At 55.0% G+C, this 12,761-nt stretch overlaps 1 protein-coding gene across 1 annotated transcript in view; it reads right to left on the bottom strand.

Moving 5' to 3' along the window:
* The window catches only part of MGAT5B (alpha-1,6-mannosylglycoprotein 6-beta-N-acetylglucosaminyltransferase B), a 71,874-nt gene that overhangs the window by 45,520 nt on the left and 13,593 nt on the right, over positions 1–12,761 (bottom strand). The window lies entirely within an intron of this gene.

Below are 12,761 nucleotides of genomic sequence, written 5' to 3'. Positions count from 1 at the left end.
GACACGGTCACGGGCTGGGTGCTGCCATGTCAGACCAAGAAAACGCCCCTCCCCATGGCTTCAGCCCCAAAGCTGCCCACGGTCCTGCACTCCCAGCCCCGCTGATGGGCTCGGTGGTTTATGGACCATCTCAGTGCCCCCCTGGATATCCCCTCCCTGGCTTTGCCAACAGACCCGCAACCCCATACACATCGTCCTGCCTGAGCACGGGCTAATCCCTGCCTGTGCCCAAATCCAGCTGCGCTGCTGCAGCTCCCAATAGCCAGCGGTTACACCAGCCCTGGATCCAGCCTCCTCGCCCGCCTCTCTGGGCATAAACTCCTGACTTGTCCACCCGATCCAGGCTGTACTGAGTGCTTACGGGGAAACCGAATTTATTCTCAAACACAAACCAAATGGCCTTTCATTTTGCACTTCTATTTTTCACTCTCCAAGACCCACCTAGCCCAGCATCCTGCCTTTGACAACAGCCTACAGGGGATGCTTAAGGAAAAGCATGGGAAACTGAGGAAATAGGTGGTCCTCCCCCAACATATCCTCCCAGCAGCACTGGATTTTCCTGTTGCAGAGAAGAATTTCTTTTCTACCCAAATCTGCTACAGGGTGGGTGCCCCAGCACTGGAAATAGCTCCGTCTCAAGCGCTGCATCTCAGCTATCCCCCTGGGAAGGCCTCCGATTCCCAGCCCCATTTAACGCTCTGCTTCCTGTGGGGTTGCACAGCACCGACCCACTGCTGTGTTGAACGCGCCGGGGGATACACGAGCTCCTGGCTCCCAGTTTGATCTGCTGTCTAGTAACAGGCAGCCCGGAGCCCGAAGCCAGGGAACAGAAAATAAAGCTCCTGTTTCATCTCAGCGCGGCTCATTTCACGTTAGTAATAACTTAATCAGCGCATAATCCCCTGAACTTCTCCCGTTTAGCTTATCTCTGCTGTTCCACTCACACGTGCTTTTCAAGAGGCAGCGCCTATTTAATTTAGGGAGCAGCAGGAGCCAGGTGGGCAGCGCTGGGAAGGCAAGCGGCTGCCAGACACCCCGGGTGGGTATCGGGACTTACGGACATCTCATACATCTCCAAATAGATGCAAAACTGGGTCTTGCAAAGCCAGAGCGTGGCTGTGCTGGTGCATCCCTTGGGTCCCCCACCCCGGCACAGCACCCTGCACCCAGCTCAGCCCCGGCAGTGGGATGGAGTGGGGCATCCCAATGGCACCGTGTGCTGGGGACAGCCCCAACACGGGCTTCTCCTCGCCGCAGGAGCTGACTCAAGCCGCTGCACACGTCAAACAGCACAGAGGCCGGCCTGAATGCGAGGTCTAGATGGTTTTGGTATTCAGATGAGAGCGGTGCATATGGCCGTGGTGGGAACCAGCTCACCACGACGGCTCCCACTGCTGCAGAGATGCAGCCCCAGCTCCCTCCCCACTCCCCGAGTAAATCACCCACTAACTCCAGCTCTAGATGCTGCGGCGCTGGAACCACGGCTGCCGGGAGTTGGTTCTCCAGCTCTGATGGATGAGGGCTGCATCGGCACCGTAGCAGAACCGGGGGCTTCAGCATTCGCACGCCCCCCTGCCGGGCTCTCGCCCCAGCGGACGCTGTGAAAGCATCACATCACTGTGGCTGCCTGTCGCTGTCGGACACACGGCACGTGAATGCAGGGTCACAAGCCAACCCTTAACCCCTCCGAGAAGCTGACACTGGGCCAGCCAGACCTCGCCAAAGGCTGTCTTCCATGCTTGACTGAGGTTATCAGCAACACATTATTTTTCCTGATGCTATCTAACAGAAGAAAAAATGAGAGCAAAAGCAATTCCTAAAAAAAACCCAACCAAAAACCCAAAAAGAAACAAAAACAAAACATTCACGGAGATTGAAACCTGGCTCTTCCCCAAACACTCCCTGCACTCTCATGGCAAGAAGTCGGCAACTTCTGCTTGAGTCGGTGGGTACCCGAGGTCCTGTGCAGCCCCAGACCTCCCTGGATGGATCTGGGAACGCAGGAGCCACCTTTGCCCATCCCACCAGGAAGGTCTCCCAAGCCCCTGGGTGGGACACAAGTCACAGCCTGTCCCGTTAAAGGGCAGAAGTGCTAACAAACTCACAATTAAAAGATACTATGGGGGGAAAAAAGTGGAAACTTGGACCCTGGAGCTCAGTTTGTACAGGGGCCTCCCGAAACATAGCTGAGCAAACTGGGCAAAGACACGGCCAAGAAAAATAGAAAAGCTCTGAGATGGGCTTAAGTCAGAAAATCCACATTAGTTATTTCCCCACGGGACTGAGCCTGCTCCAGTGACATCCCTACCACGGCTGGGCTCTGTTCAAGGCTCACAGCCCCCAGCACCCTCCACCCTACTGCTCCAGGCAGCTTCCAGGACTGACCGGCCCCCGAACGGGGATTTCTGCTCTGGATTTACTCCTGCTCCGACATTCTGGCACTGCCAGCGGGTCAGAACTTAGATCCTGAACTCAGTTTTTGAGTGACACGGAGGCTGCGCATCCTTCTTGCATGCTCCTGTGCTGGCGGGTGAGTCCAGAGGTCAGGAAAAGGACCCGATACAACCACTACAGCTGGCCAGAAGGGCTTAAACCACAATCACCACGTTTCCATGGATGGAGTGGTACCCCTGGCCCAAGGATTTGGATCCCAGCTTGGGTTTTTTTTTGGGGGGGGGGGGGGGGGGGAGAGGGGTGTCAGGTCATGCTGGTTCACCAGGAAGATGCAAGGATCGTGTCTGGGAAGGCAATGGAGATGACCGAGAGCCACTGCTGCCTTTGCCGCTCAGGGCTGGGCTGTCGTCCCAATTTGTAGCCAGGCTGCATTCATTTAATTACGAAGGCCTGTTTAGTGGTGCAGCTCATTTGAAATTTAAATGGCTGCTCGCAAAGCCCGGGCAGAAAAACAGCTCTGGCCCCCCGATTAAAACTCAGACACACATACGGAGCTCGTCCCCGCAGAAGAGACCTGGGAAAAGCCCTTTCCTGACGGGTTTGGGATGGGTCCCAGGAGCCTCCCCAGCCCTGCGAAGAGAGCCTAATCTTGCCCTTGTCAGGGGGACAAGGGAAACTGAGGCACGGGGCTACATCAGGCTCACGTTTCCAGCAGGCAGCAGTGAGCTGATGTCCGTGCCGAGCACCCAGGGGTGCTCAGCACCGCGTCCCCACCACCCAGGCAAAGCTCCCCAGGGATCGCCCCATGCTCAGGCAGGAGCAGGGGATGGAGATTTCCTGCTGCTCGGGCTACATCCACACCCCGAGGCAATCCAGCCGAGGATGCCTGCTCCGAGTCCTCACCACAGAAGCACAGCCAACAAGACAGCTCTGCTCCCAAATCACTAAGGAGGGACAAGGATATTCCCACTGAGGAATGAAACTGTTTCCCCCTGGACCCCAGAGAAGCCGGCAGCGAGCGGAGCCACAAGCCCCGGCCCCGCAGGTGAGGCCCCAGTGCCAGCCCAGCCCCCCCCCCCCCGAGATTTCCCCTCGTGTCACTGCCACCATCCAATTTCCCAGCTGGTTTTGAGTGATTCCAGGATGCTTTTCAACAGCAAAGCTCTGAGCTTTGCTGTCAACAGTGAGCGGAGATATTCCCTCTCCAATAAAGAAATAAAAAAAAAAAAACCACCCCAAATCTTAAGTAAAAACAGTAATAAAAAAAAAATCTCAGCCTTCACCGGGTTATCTTTTTGGGCACCCTGCCAGAAAGCAGAGCTGTCATGGGGCACATCTCCCCCCAGCCCTCCTCTGGCTCTTGGAGATGAAGTCAAAGCCCTTTCTCATCAGCACCTCTCTTTTTCTGTTCTTGGCATTTTTTGTTGTTGTTGTTGTTGTTGTTCCAGAAGCTTAAGGAGGATAACAAGAACGATTTGACATTTTTGGCAATGATTATTACATCTCTTGGAAAGTGTGTCTCATTAAAACCAAAAGAAAGGAGGAAAAGTGCTGAAGCGACTCTTTTAAAAATGCAAGAGCCAGGATTAATTTGTTAACCTGAAGCGGAGACCCAGACACCCGCCGAACGGCTGCTCGGCTGCCTGACAGCACGTGCCAGCAATGGGGATTCGGAGGATGGAGGGGAGCCCGGCCAGAACCCCCAGCTTCTCCCCTTAAGCCAGTGATGAAGATTCCCCGAGAGACTTGCAAACAGCACTGCAGGCAGACAGGATAAACCAAAACCCAACTCGATAGCATGAAAACCCAGTAAAATAGTCCTGCAAGCCACTTTTTTTTTTAAAAAGCAAGCAAGCTGCTAATTACAAAGGAGAAATATTCTAATTACCCTTGATAATCAGCAATGATGGGAAAGAAAACACAAGTAAAACTGCTCAACAGATTAATTGGAGTTTGCTAAAGTATGACAGGTTTTTGACAGTTTTCCTGAGTAGCAGTCACTCTTTAAAGGCAATCACTGAACCTGACAGAGGTTTTCATAGCAGCACTAGGAAATAATGATTGCAATCAATCATATCTTACTGGATTTCATGAGACATGCTGGTAAACACAGCAGAGGGAGGAGAATTATTTATGGCGCTTCAGAAGAGCATACAGCTAAGTAATTGGATGAAATCAGGGGAAAAAAAAGAAAGCATCCCCTAAGGGTGATGTCTAGTGAAAAAAAGAAATAGTTTCTCTGTGAAACCAGTGGAATAGCCAACAGCCAATATGCTCAAATTTGGATGGGTCAAAACCCTGGGGAATTCACTAATGATACACTTGTCTTTAAAATACCTTCTCGGAGTAAATACACCCCTGGGCAGGCGTCCCACCCCGGACCATTACCTGCCACCGAAACCTCCAGGAACGGGAGCCAGGACAGAGGTGCGGGTGAGTTTCGCTGCGTGTGCAGACTGCCCTGGATGCGAGGGTGAAGTTCAATGCCAGATGCCTCGGCGCAGGAGTGGAGAGCAGCGGAGAAAGCAGCATTTCACGGACCATCTCCAGCACTGCCACGGCGCAGGGGACTCCCTGCCGGGCAGCCCGATGCGGGGCTGGGACCAGCGGAGATGATGTGGAGTGGCGCTGGTGGTGCCACGGGGGAAGGAGCAGATGGGAAGGAGTTTCCTTGCTCAGGCATCGTGTTTTGGGATCCTGAGCATCCTCCCCACGCCGCCCCACCATTGCTCACGCTGGGAGCCATCTCCACCCAGCACTTCACAAGCACGAAGGGCGTGTGGGATGTCACCTCATCACCCAGGTTTGCGTGTGGCTCTGGGACACTTGGGCTGAGGTTTTCAAAAGGAGCTGAAACCCTTTGGATGAAAAAATTTGCATTCTGGGGGCACGTTCCCTTTAGTCACTTGGACTGATTCAAACCTCCTTGCCCTGCGTAGCTGCTGGACCCAGATGACATCTCCCTGTCCCTGGGTCACTCGGTCCCATCCTGCTCGGGGGGGCGGGGGGGGGTGTGTGCTCATGCTGCTCAGCATCAGCTTCATGCCGAGAAGATGAGGAAAGAGAAACATGTAGGGAAAATGGTGTCTGAGCTGCACACTGGTGCCCAGTCCAATGCATCCCTTGTGTTTTCCTCCTAGCGGATGCAGGACCCTGGTGCCACCCCATGGGTGCAGAGGTGGCACCCCACCTCCACTGCTTACAGGCAGCTTTGCCACCCAAAAACCAGCCCAGTTTCAAGGGCAGCAAGAGCCTCCCTCACTCAGTGGCCACAAGAGCCCAGCCCCAACCGTGCCGGGAGGAGACCAAGGCATAGCCTCGACCCACATCTCCACAGACCAGTGTGAACAGCACCAAAACATCCCCTTGACATTTAAAATGCAATTCCACAATATAGCTACACTGTTCATAACATGGCTGATTTGTTGTTGATTTTTTTCCTCCCCTCCTCAGACATAAGTCATATCCCTGCCTGGCTGTCTCGCAACAGCTGAACGCTCCAGCACAAGAAGGGAATTTGCTCAGAGATGGTAAGATATTACTTATGTCCATTGAAAATACCAGCTGAATTAATTTCAATCTAAAGCATCATTTGCTTTGCTTTGTTTTTCTCCTTTAAAGGACAACTTCAGGCTACTTAAAACCCTCAAAAGGACAACGTACTCTTGAAGGATTTCTTGGAGAAGAAGCCGGAGGATCGCCACTGCAGTGCAGCTGGACCCAGACCTCACCGCCCAGCTCTCTGGGTGGCTGGTACCCCGGGGCTGTCCTGGGGACCCCATCCTCCCAGGAGGGCACCCATCCCAGCACCTCCCCGGTTTCCGGGGAGCAAAGCACGAGCCCTTCGCTTCTCTCCTCCTCCCATGCTCCTCTATTTACTTTCACTATTGATTTTGATTCAAGCAGATTAAAAGACCAAAGAGCCAACTAGCCAAGGGCTCAGGCTAACCCTGACACATAATCCATTACAATCACAGCCCAGAGACCCAGCACTAACTGGTAACAAGAAAGCCCAAGGCCAGGCTCAGGCTAGCAGCGATGGCCACCTCCCGTCTCCACCCCTTCGGCACCCACCCTCGGGGGAAGGTGCTCCAGGGATGGATGAGGTCCCGCTGGGTGGCTGCACCCCTCCAGGGCATCCACTCACCAGCACGGGCACCCAGCCAGTTGTTGCCTCCAGCAAACCCACTCACATTTCCCATTAAACTGCTACAGATTTATTATTTTAAGTTACACAGAGAAAACACGGACCTGCTTAGCCAGTGCCCCAACGCAAAAAGCACAAGGAGCTGCACAGGGAGCTCCACGCCAGCAGCAGCAATTTGCACCTGGAGGTGCCCACGAAGCAGCTTGGGGGCTGCCAGTGAAGCGGACACTTCGGTACGGCTCCAGCTGCACCACTGATCTGCTGCTGAGCCGCTGGAAACGGCCAGTAACGAAGTGGTTCCCTGGTAATCTGCCAAATTAAGCAACCTTAAGTCACCGGCTGGTAAAGTAGATTATGTCCTGCCTGCCTCCTATCATCTACCCCCTGGATTTATCCATCTTCTCGTCCACTGCTGTGCAATCAGTGACAAATGGGCAACCTCAGGGATGTTTGCACTCCCTCTCACCACATTCAGAGGCAGGCAGAGCCCATCAGGCCCCGCTACGCCCTGCACGGCCAGCTCCACCACTGTGGGGCTAGCAGCTATGTGCCACAACCGAGCCAGGCAGGAGCCGCCCCAGGGCTCTGCTAACGTAGCCGTGCAATACCAGCGATTGCAACGCTGCCGCGGGCTCAAGAGCCCCCCCCCAGCTGTCCTACAGCCCCCCCGCACGCCGGTGGTGCCTCGGGGAGAGACACCGCAGCGGGGGGACCGATGTGCTGCAGAAGTTCCCTGGCTGAAAGCGAGAGCCAGCCGTGCCGTGGCATGCATGTTGCCTGAAACAGCACCAGCAGATGGGAAGCAACCCCGTTCGGCCCCATAAATCACTCCCGCAAGCACCGTGCCACCCCTACGGCCAGGCACCGCTCTGCCCACCCTGCTCTCGGACAGCCACGGCAAAGCCACATCCTTGGGCTCTGCTCTCCCGTGCTGCCAATGGCTTCATGAGTGATGAGCCATACCTCTGCTTTCCTTCTGTAGCCCCACGCCCCGGCACGCTGCAGGTCCTCCCCCGGGAGGGCGATGCCCCCCCGGGAGGGTGATGCTGCACCAGGTTTCGTGGAGGAGGTTGGTTAGAGAGAGGCCACAGAGAGGTCCTGAGCAAACTTCAGCCTCCATCCAAGGTCCCACCAGTCCTCCTCCAGCCTGCTGCTGCACAGAGCACGGAGGGGGGGTGCCAGCCCAGTGTCCCCCACCAACCCCACCGGCTCTGGGTTCTCACTCCCTCCCTCGGGGCAGCCCTTCGGCCGCGGGACCCCGAGCTGAGCCCGCAGAAGGGGCTCCTGCCGTTCCTCCACCCCAACCAGCTCCCCCTGCCCCCGCCTCCCCCCAGAGGAAACACCTGTAAGAGCGGACTGCAGCTCTCCATCTCCAGACTAACGTGTTTGCTCCCTATTTCCATATAAATAAGACAAGTCAGGAAGCTGAGCAGTACAAATAGACACATTCACAGACAGGAGGGTTTCACTAGCTCAAGGGACAGCGCAGGGCTGTTCCCCCCAACTTTTCTTACTCCTTACCCCCCAAACACACACCAGAGACCTGATGTCCCCTGTGGGACACGAGGACGGTCCCACAAGTCCTGCCACAAGCCATCACTCTCCAGGCAAAATGAGCTCGGTCAACGCCTCCTCTCCCCAGCAGCCCCAGGAGATGGGCTGCGGGAGACACGTAGCTGGGGAAGAAGAGACTAATATGCCCAGCCCCAGCACAAGCTGCAGTTCAGCTTCTATTTATTTTATTTTTTTAACCTCATCTTTTTCCCCCTTCTCATTCCCCTTTCATGTTTTTTTTTAAGAAGTGCCAGCAGGGTATTTTTAGTTGATCCTCTATTGCCAGCCAGCACTATTTTAAATTGCATTTTAAGCTGTTCTGCAGTGCTCCAAACACCTCATGCTGCAGGCGAGGCTTTCAAACTACAAGATTAACATCTATTTTAAATTGCTTCCTAAACACAAGGGCTCCAGCGCAGGGCTCACTCAAGGGCAGTTGCTGGTAGCAAAGCCCAGAGGACACCGGGGCTCCCAGAGCACAGCTACACCCCATACCAGGCTGGATGCTGTCGGCACCGGGGGCAAAGCTGGACCCCAGTTTTGCAGCCGGGACCCCCAGCTCCAGGCAATGAGCAGCTCACACCCGTCCCACGGTGGAGGGGCAGCCCCAGAGCGCCTCCACGGACCCGTGAGCCAGGGACCCCCTCCATCACCAACCCTCATTTCGGTTCGTGGTCTTTACAAGAGAGGCATCGCTCCAAGGGCATCGGCATTTAACTCAACTAGTTGTTCTCCTCAGACCCCCCGTTGCTGACCCGGGGAAAATTGTATTATCAGGAGCCGATGACCCAAGGATTGCAGGAAATCAGCCCAAACCCCTCGGGCAGAGGAAGGATTCGACCTGGCATTTGCACGCCCCGAGATCAGCCAGAGGACTGCTTCAGGAGGCTCGGCACCACCATCGCTCCTCTGGCTCTGCACGTCCAGCGCTCGAGCCCGCAGCCTTATTTACAGCTGCCGCAAAACATTATGTTTCAGAGACAGCAGAACTCACTAACTTAACATTTCCAAAACGATTACCATTTTTCCTTAAGCCAAAAATATTGGCCAAACAGTGCCGGGCATCCTGCCGCTCTGTTTCCAGGGGTGAATAAATCATCCCCTTCCTCCAAACCCATCAGCCCCTGCCAAGCCCAGGGGCCAGATCCTTCCAGCAGCAGCAGAACAGGGCAGCAGCCCAAAGCGGAGCCCATGGAAGCTGGGGGCATTGGCAGAGCCATGGGACGAGCCTCCGCTAATCTCCGCCCGAGCTGAACTGGGCCCTGCTCTCTCGTTTAGCCCAAAGCATCAAATAAATCAGTGGGAAAAAACAGCTTTTACAGAGGCTGCTATGGTTCCCACTGTGCTAGTTTTATTTTCTGAAGTACCTGCTGCCTCCCGGGCTCAGGATGAATTTTGATTTAGGAGTGAAAAGGGGTAATAAAAGCATAAAGAGCCATTAACATTCCTCCTGGCCGTGGTGGGGTGTTTGCTCATCACAGGTTGATGGAAATGCCATTTGACTTCCTTACGAGCTATAGAAAATCAATTAATTGATTTAATGATTCCCTGAGAGTCGCTGCTTATGGAGATAACAGTACCGGGGCCAGCAGGATGCTGCTCCTCCCTCCTCCAACACGGCAGCGGCAGGGAAGGGGCCAGTGCACGTCACTGCACAGAGATCTTCATCTCCGCTCCACCAGTTTAAGACTCATGAATTCACACTTCCATCTTCCAGTAAGTTTGTTGGCTTTTTTTTTTTTTTCTTTTTAAGCCTGCAGGCATCCAATTCTGAGCAGCGATTGTATCAAACGGGCACTTCTTCAGTAAGAGACGTGTCCCCAGGGTGGATTAAGCTTTAATCGCTACCACAGCAGCCCTTACAATTCTTATTACCCCTCTTTGCCCTGCAAAGCACCAATCTGCATTTTACTCCTCCAGCACATCCCCGCAGAAGTGGGCAGTAACCCCTGGTGTCACGTGGAGCCCCCACGGACGCCTTTATTTTCCTTATTTTAACAGCACTCGTTTCCCTGCCTGCAATAGCAATTTAATAAGAACAGTAAAGTTTTACACTTCCACTTTAAACTCCCTTTCCAAATGTGGGTTGGAGATGGGAGCACAGTGCACGTTCACCAACCCGACGGGGGATGCAGCGCGCCAGGACTGAAGCGGGACAGCCACGGGGAGTAGACACCGGAGAGGACACGTGCTTTATAATCAACCACCACTTTCTCCACCCGGGCAAAGCACTGGTCTGCTCCAAAAAAAAAAAAAAAAAATGCAGATTAAGGACACCCCTGTGTTGCCCATGGGGGTGCGACCCCGGCACCAGCCTCTCGCTGCGGCACAGTGGGGCCGGCGGCACTCGCACCCCGGGGTGCAGCTGACACCCACAGTCGCTCCCAGCAGCGCCCATCACCATCGCCAATAGCCATTCCTCAGCACAGAGCACCACCTTAACCCATAATTAAAGAAGCCTCCCCACACTCAACAGGAAGAGCAGAATAAGTTGCTATTGCTGCCGCATGCGGCGTTATCTACTTAAAAGAGCCCCTGGAGCGACCGAGCATCTGGCAGGAGCCAACAGGGAGCGGGACCGGGAGGGAGGCAGTGTTTGAGGCAGAAAGCCCTCATCCTGCATCTAGGCTCTGCCTTGCTTTGGGGTCTCCATTCTTCTCCCCCTTCTCCCCATCGATGCTTGGACAACGAGGAAGAGAGAGAACGGTCCCGAGCGGCAGGAGCTGCCAGAGCACAGCATCTCTGGGCAAGCCGGAGAGCCGGCCCCACCGCCCCAGCATTTTTCTGAGGGAGGAAAAAGCAAAAGCCCATCTTCCCCAGCACAGCTCCTTGCCAAGGAGGTGCTCCCAGTATCGGCCAGCTCGGCTTGGCACCGACCAGGCAACTTCTTACAGCATCAGCTGGCTGCTCTGGCCCCCAAGGCTGCTTGGAGTGGCTTCAGATGGGACGGACACAGCGAGGCTGGAAACGAGCCCCAGGCACCGAAGAGCTGCACAGCACGCTCTCCCCATGGGTCTCCCCTGGCTGGCACCCCTCCAGTGGCCCACAGGCTCCAGGAGACTCAAACCCAACTCTGGATGCAGCAGCAGAAAAATTAAGGGTTGGGGACGCGCAGGATCTGCACGTCCCAGCTGGTGCCAGGGAGGTGACATGCACCTGCTTACCCACACCCTCTCCACGGGGACCTGGGGAAACACTCCGGCTAACGGCACCACGGGCGCTGTGGGAAGAGGGGGATCAAGAGGGAAAACTCCCGCTGACTTTCAAGAGGGTTTTGCACAAGCAAATTCTGGATTCAGGTTGTGAGAACGGCCTCATCCCTCTGCCTGGACGAGCATCCCGGCCGCTGCCTGCGCCGTCTGGCGAGACACGCTCAAGCAGCGGATCCTGACAAGCTGCTTACAGGCTGCCGCAGACAGTTATCCAGAGCTGCTCAACAGACAACATCAAAACATAAACACAAGCAGCCCGGCAGAGGGTTATAACTCACTCGGGAAGAAACCGGGAATAATTAGTGCTGAGTTTGCACAGCAGAGTCTGCCCGGCTCCCTCCCTCCCTCGCTCTGCCCATGCCCCCCCCCCCCCCCCATCACCGTCATTTGGTTACACGAGACTTTGCAACTGGTTCTCCTGTCGCCTTCACCGTGCATTGAAGGCAACAAGATAAACTTATAACTCGCATTACTTTTTGCATGCAAAGGGAACACAAGCATCCCTGGAACCGCACGTCTGTGCGTCACGTCTCAAGGAGGCAGCAGCCCACGCTCTCACTCCCGGGTGCTCTCTCCAGCAAGGTCAGGTAAGAAAAGAGGCTGTCAAAGCCATAAAGCAACTTTCAGGTATTTTGCCCAACTCAAGCTCCTGTCAGAACTGTGCGCTCTGCCGAGGAGAAATAACTGAGGAGCAGATTGGGATCTGTCACAAGTGGCAGCGACCCAAGTTTGCAAACGGGTCCAGAAATTACCTTTCCCAAGACAGAGGGAACCGGGACGGGAGGATGAACACATCTGTGTTTTGCTTTAAAGCTCCTTCGGGCTGAGCAGCATCTCACTGCAGCCAGGACCTCGCAGGCAGAGCCCAGCTGTCCCCTTCTCTGCTGCCCTCCCTCGCGATCAGCCGTACACAGAGGGTACGTGGTGGGTCAGGATCACGCACACAGACCTCCACCTCCTCCCCCCTCCCAGCACGGCCGACTGCGAGGGAAGATGACAGAGTTATTCAAGCTCACGCTGATCGTTAGCAAATCTGAGCTTGACCTTTCTGCATCCTCCATGAGAACAAAGGGCGATGGTACCCGGCCACGCTAACCCAGCTGGGATGCTGCTGGAGCAGAAGGAAACCCAGCAGAGACAGGGGCGGGAGCAAAGGACCCCTCCAAGGAGATCATGTAGGTTCTCACATTTCTATTTGGCCTCCTTGCTCTGCTCCTCGGGGAGCCATTCAAGAGATTTAACTAACGTGAGATCCCATCGCTTCACGGTACTATGACTCTGGAACGGTGAAGATGCCCTACAAAACCCCGAGCAACCTTCAACATTATCTTCTGCAGCACAATTCCTGCTCCTCCACCATCATCCCTGCTCTGGAGAGAAACAGAAGCCACAAACACCAAAGTACTCAGTGGTGCAGCACAGCCCGAAACAATCTCCCTCTCTCTCCTCTTCTG

Source organism: Aptenodytes patagonicus, chromosome 16, assembly GCF_965638725.1.
Source record: "Aptenodytes patagonicus chromosome 16, bAptPat1.pri.cur, whole genome shotgun sequence".
In the NCBI taxonomy this organism is placed as follows: Eukaryota; Metazoa; Chordata; class Aves; order Sphenisciformes; family Spheniscidae; genus Aptenodytes; species Aptenodytes patagonicus.
The sequence above is the reverse complement of the archived record's forward strand: the minus strand, read 5'-3'. Positions and strand labels throughout refer to the sequence as shown.